Source organism: Myodes glareolus, chromosome 9, assembly GCF_982192425.1.
Source record: "Myodes glareolus chromosome 9, mMyoGla1.1, whole genome shotgun sequence".
Lineage (NCBI taxonomy): Eukaryota > Metazoa > Chordata > Mammalia > Rodentia > Cricetidae > Myodes > Myodes glareolus.
In genome coordinates this window covers 78652040-78658902 of record NC_142034.1, presented here as the reverse complement: position 1 = coordinate 78658902, position 6863 = coordinate 78652040, and positions in this window count along the sequence as shown.

Genomic DNA, 6863 nt, shown 5'->3' with positions numbered 1-6863 from the left:
GGGCGAGGTTCAGCAATCAGTCCTTCAACAAAATGTTGGTGATATTCAGGCACCAAATTTTTTCAACCTCTTTGCAGAGCCGCATAGAAACCTGCGCTTGCCAAATTAAATGTCTAGCTGTTGGCACTGCTGCTTGTTCCCTCCGGCAAGTATGTACATTTACACATTCATCCATGGACCAAAAAGAAAAGAGAGGGAGGGAGGGAGGGAGGGAGGGAAGGAAGAAGGGAGCAAAGAAGGGAGGGAGGGAAGAAAAAAGGAAGTGAGAAAGAAAGAAAGAAAGAAAGAAAGAAAGAAAGAAGGAAGGAGGGAGGGAGGGAAGAAAGAAGGGAACGAAGAAGGGAGGGAGGGAAGAAAGGAGGGAGGGAAGAAGAAAGGAAGCGAGAAAGAAAGAAAGAAAGAAAGAAAGAAAGGAAGGAAGGAAGGAAGGAAGGAAGGAAGGAAGGAAGGAAAGACGAAAACCTGGTCTGACTTCCGTGCCAGGTGTTGGGCCTCATGAGAAGAAAACAGGTCCATCCCTCCTCTTGGAGATTTCATTCTGTAGCCGGACACCATCAGTCATGCTGCCCCGCTTTGGATAATTCTAAAAGGCGCCGAGGACTTGCAAAGGAAAGATGTATGCTGGCAAATGAGACCCCATCTCCTAGAAGAGGGAGGAACTCCTGACCACAGGTCGAGCCTGGGCTTCTCTGCATAAGCTTTGGGTGAGGCTGGCCCAAGCGAGACAGACTTGAATCTGCCAGTGGAGCATAGGAAGGACCGGCTGAAACTGTTCCTTCAACAGTCATCACGCCTTCCTCGATACAGGAATCCTGACCGTGTTAGGCAATATGGCGAACACGATGCTCAGAGAACACAGACCCAGGCCTAGGGACAGCCGGTCATTGCAATTCTATTCCACTCTGCCTATGGTTTAAGGTAGCTGGGCTTTGAGGAATTCTAGGACGCTTCTAGAAGAATTTTTCTTTTTCGTGGAGGGAAAAAGACTTCTGTGTCTTTGGGTGATATTGTAAGTAGAGGTGATATTTGGAGCTAGAGCAGCCATCCTGACACCATGAGGTAGAGGTCAAAGAAAACAAAAAGTACCTTTCATGCCCTCTCTAAACTCAAACCCTGGTACTGCTTGATTTTTTTTAACCAGCTATGGAAATTAAGTTTTGTGGTTTTTGTTTGTTTGTTTTTTGCTTTTGGTGTGGGGTGGGTGGGTTCAGGACAGGGTTTCTCTGGGTAGCCCGGGCTGTCCTGGAACTCACTCTGTCGACCAGACTGGCCTCGAACTCAAAGATTTGCCTGCCTCTGCCTCCCAAGTCCTGGGATATAAAGGCGTGTGCCACCATCACCTGGCCAGAAACTGGGCTTCTTATGTGTGAAATCACTTTCACTAGTGCTTGAGGCATCTAGCATCTTACAGCGGTGTGGGACAACAATGCGCAGACAAGTGAGAAGGTTAACTGAATTGGGTTTTTATTACTTTTTTTTAAAAAAAAGAAGAACAATCTTTTTTCATTTTACATACCAATCCCAGTTCCCACTCCCTCCTTTCCTCCTATCCCCCCACCTACCCCTCAACCACTCCTCAGAGAGGGTAAGGCACATTGCTTTGGGGAAGATCCAAGGTCCTCCCTACTATATGTAGGTTGAGCAGGGTATCCATTCAAAGAGAATAGGTTCCAAAAAAGCCAGTACAAGCAGTAGGGATAAATCCTGGTGCCACTGCCAGTGGTCCCGCAGTCTAACCCAGTCATACAACTGTCACCCACATTCAGAGACTAGTTTGGACCTATGCTGGTTCCTTCCCTGTCCAGCTGGAGTTGGTGAGCTCCCATTAGCTCAGGTAATTTGTTTCAGTGGGTGTCCCCATCATGGTCTTGACCTCTTTGCTCATATTCTCATTCCTCTCACTCTTCAGCTGGGCTTTGGGAGCTCGGTTCAGTGCTCCAATGTGGGTCTCTGCTTCTTTTTCCATCAGTTGCTGGATGAAGGTTCTATGGTGATATTTAAGATAGTCATCCTCTCCTCTGTTGCTTAAAGTCTTAGCTGGTGTCATCCTTGTGGATTCCTGGGAATTTCTCTAGCGCCAGGTTTCTTGCTAGCCCCACAATGGCTCCCTCAATCAAAATATCTCTTTCCTTGCTCTCATGTCTGTCCTTCCTCCATCTCAACTATCCCATTCCCTCAAGTTCTCCTCCCCACCTTCCTCCCCTCGTCTTCCCATTCTGCCCACCTTATCTCCCACCCCCATGCTCCCAATTTTGTCAGGCGATCTTGTCTATTTCTTTTTTCCAGGTGGATCTATGTATGTTTTTCTTTGGGTTCACCTTGTTATTTAGCTTCTCTAGGATCATGAACTATATATAGGCTCAATATCCTTTGCTTTACAGCTAGTATCCACTTATGACTGAGTACATAAGTGAGTACATACCATGTTCATCTTTCTGGGTCTGGGATACCTCACTCAGAATGTTTTTTTTTCTAGCTCCATCCATTTGTATGCAAATTTCAAGATGTCATTGTTTTTTTACTGCTGAGTAGTACTCTAATGTGTAAATGTGCCACATTTCATTTTTAAAATCCATTCTTTGGTTGAGAGGCATCTAGGTTGTTTCCAGGTTCTGGTTATTACAAATAATGCTGCTATGAACATAGTTGAACAAATGTCCTTTTAGTATGATTGAGCATCTTTTGGGTATATGCCCAAGAGTGGTATTGCTGGGTCCTGAGGTAGCTTGATTTCCAGTTTTCTGAGAAACCACCATACTGATTTCCAAAGTGGTTGTACAAGCTTGCATTCCCACCAGCAATGGAAGAGTATTCCCCTTACTCCACATCCTCTCCAGCATAAGTTATCATTGGTGTTTTTGATCTTAAAGGCTAATTGAATTGTCCAGGAGAGCAGAGATGAGCTTCTGAACTGTGGCCACGTGGAAGAGAAGAAAGAGATGAGGGCAAAGGCAAAGCTGAGGTCTTATGGGCAGAGAGCCAACAGGGCATGTTGATGTTCAACTACCTTGTTTCTGGGCATAGCACCTGCCATTTTTTGTGTGTTCCCTAAACTCCAGGCATAGTTTTATGCACCCCTTATTTGGTATCTCACAGGACAATTTTGGCAACTGAATCCTGTGAAGTACCACCAGCCATCACCAGGATTGAATTTGGTTGCATTTCCCAGGTCAAAGCCAGCAGTGTCTCCCACGCTGGCAGGAAGCATTGCCAGTTCCTCCTAAGCCCTCAGACTGCCTGAGAGAGCATAGGTGAGAGTGTTGCTTCCAAGCTCTGCTCCAAAACACACACAGCAAACATAGTACACACTGGGATAAGCTGGGGGGAATCTTAGGTACACATGCGGGAGCTGGCAAAAAAACAAAAACAAAAACAAAAACAAACCAAAACAAAACAAAAAAAAATAAAAAACCCCAAAACTTTCAGTCTTTTTTTTCCCCCTAAACAGGCTTTCTCTGCATAGCCCTGGTTTGCCTGGAGCTAACTATATAGACAATTCTGGGAACTCACCACAGAGATCTGCCTGCCTCTGCCTCCCTAGTGCTGGTATTTAAGTGCACCATCATGCCTGGCTAGTACTCTTACTATTATAAAAGAAAACCAAATAGCCAAGTGTGCAAGTGTGGCACATCCCGATAATTCAGGCCCATAAGAGGCTGAGGCAGGAGGACCATGAGTGGGCTGAGGGCAGAAGCTGGCTAATGGCTGGAAACAACAGGGGCGACACAGCAAACACGCCTGCTTTGCACAGCGAGGGGGGAACAGAATCTGTGACTTCGGAGTCAAAGGTGTATGTAAATAAAGCCCTGGGTTTGTTTCAACTTCATAGCTGCTCATTTGTGGCTTCCAGAAGGGCCTTTGGTGTCGAGATTCCTGCAAGGATAATAATTTTCTCAAAATGAAGTATGAAACTTCCAGGTCACTGGTCCAAGGTTCCCCATTACAGCAAATTGGTTTCGTTTCTTATAGGCAAATGTTTCTAATGCTCCCTTTGTGGATGGCATTTGAACTTTTTTAATATAAGATTTTTATTTATTATGTATACAGGGTTCTTTCTACAGGTATCCTGCAATCCAGAAGAGGACACCAGATCTTATTACAGATGGTTGTGAGCCACCGTGTGGTTGCTGGGAATTGAACTCAGGACCTCTGGGAGAGCAGCCAGTGCTCTTTACCTCTGAGCCATCTCTCCAGCCCCTGCAGATGGCATTTGATTTCTGCCCCGGTGTTACACAGCACACACTGACACTGTCTCTACATTTATTGTCGTGCACTGTCGGTCGCCGTGGCTGCCATAGGTGTTGTTTATAGACGACCTGAAGAGGATCGTTTTCACGCGAATAGTTACATAGGTTAATGTAGACTCCCGCTTCAGATTTCTCAATTTTCCTTTCTCAGCTTCCTTTGAAGTCAAAGTTACGAAGTAAGTCAACTTACCTACACGAAAGCAGTAGCTAAATAAAGACAAGGCAGGTGGTCTGTCCATGACCAAGGCAGAAGCTGCAAGGAGTTATACGGGCCCATGCAGTCACAGGAAGTGATGGAAGGATTTCTGTCAGTGGCGGTAGCTGGTGACAAGCCATCCTGGCAACCAGTAACTAATGTGTGAGCTGCTGCTTGCTGCCTCCAGAGTGTGCTTTCCACGCGACTCTAATTGGCCCACACAGGAGTGAAACCGTGACCCTTCCCTCATTAGCCACACGCTCAGACCAGCTGAGCTAGCTCGCACAGGGTCACTGGGGTCTCTTGTAGGAAATTACCATTCCAGTGCCCCGTGGTCCTCTTGTAACCCCAGCTAATGAATGTCCCATGGAGCCTAATGTCCTTCCTGGAGATGCGAGCAGCTCCCCCAGCAGCAGATGGGATCTTCTAAAGGTTTAACCCAGGAAGAGCTAACTGATGGGGCACAGAGAATTTGGGGGAGCAAGAAATAGCGTCACAGACACCTGTGTGCTGGGAAAAAGGGGGACACAGGACCAGTGTGGTGGATCTGGTCTCAGGACACAGGATGTAAGTCCAGGGGGACCTTAGAACATCACACAGCGAGTTCAAGTATAAATGGCACCAAGGGTGTGCTCTGTCAGATTAGCAGGCTATGTCACTAACATTTTAGGGTTTATTTTATTATGTATGTGTCTGTCATACCTGTGCAGAGGCTCAGGGAGGCCAGCAGTGGCCATCGGATGCCCAGGAGCTGGAGACACAGTGGTTGTGAGCCACCAGACATCGTTTCTGGAATTCAAAGTGGTATCTTCTGAAGACTAGCAAGCACCCTTAATCACTGTGCCATTTCTCCAGCCCCTACTGTCAAATTTTAAAGATGAAAATGGTGTGTGCCTATTTTAGAGATGAGGAAACTGAGGCTTGGAAGTAATTAGTGAGAATCATGACTACACCATGAACCAGAAAGGGCTTTACTTTGCTGTGGCACACCGCCTTCCTACAGGCCTGAAGCAATGGGGCAGATCAGTCATGGGCAGGAACCTCCAAAATGATGGGTCAGACAAACCCTTCTCCTTATAAGTTGACCAACTTGGGCTTTTCGTTGTATTTACGGAAAGCAAACAAACAAAACCATAATCCAGTTTTTAGTGATTCCTTTGAGAAATCAGCTGTGATTCCACACACCACATTCCTCTCCACCATGCTTGTTGTTAGAAAATCATGCTTCAGGTAGGGGTAGGGAAGTCTTTTGGAGGCCTCGGGGTGTGTCAGGGGGTAGATAAGCATTGACACACCCCGCCCTCACCCTAAAACAACGGCTCTTTTCGGTTAATTATAGGGGCTTGTTTGAGTCACGAACATGGCTGCAGTTCTGGAGAGGTCACTCCGTTCTGGAGATGAAACCACTGTCTTAGCTGGGCTGAGAAACAAGGGCTTCCAGGCAGCAGTGCAGGGGCCAGTCTCCTGCCAGCAGGGGGCGATGAGAATAGCGACAGGCACCCGGAAGCAGGGGCTACCTCACTTCTAAGTTTATCCCTCCCTGACTGCCAGCAGCTGGGCTGTCTGAGTTTAAGATTAGGTAAAGACAGCAACCCACATTGCCACAGGGCAGATCCCTGAATGCGCCCGATTTCGTCAGACGTCAAAGATTGTATACATTTAAGTATGGATTGCAGCTGGAGACATGGGTCCTTCTGAGACCTAGTGAGGCAGTTTTCTTTAACCCACTGCCACCTAGTGGCAACTGAGCAGACTGAGAAACACAGTTCTAGCCAAGATTAGAAGACGGGTTCTTTTAGTTTCTTCTTACCCTACACAGAAAGCCAGGGTAAAGACATATTTATTTATTGACTTTCTAAACCCTGGACAATCTCTGATGTATGAAACAAAACTGGAATATGGGAATATGGGAATAACCAGACCTAGAGCTGTGGGTCTTGCTCCCCCTTCCTTTTTTTTTTTTTTTTTTTTTTTTTTTTTTTTTTTTTTTTGAGGCAGGGTTTCTCTGTATAACAGCCCTAGCTGTCCTGGAACTCACTCTGTAGACCAGGCTGGGCTCCAACTCAGAGATCCACCTGCCTCTGTCTCCTGAGTGCTGGAATCAAGGCGTGCACCACCATAGACCGGCTTCCCTCCCCCACTTTTGTGGTGGTTAGGAATTTACAAGGGCAATTGAGCTCAGGTTAACCCATGTCTTTTAGAGCAGAGCACTGCATACCAAGTTAACTTGAGAAAGAATCAGTGTGTGTAAGCCTGTGTCTCTGAGCATGTGTGTGTGCACTGAGGACGGAATTTCGAGTTGCACACATGCTAGACAAGCACTCTACCACTGTGCTATACCCTGTCTTTGGAGTTTTAGAGTTTGGGTCCAGCTCTGTAGCTTAGGCTGGCCTCCAGGTCCTGAGTGCTGGGATGGCACG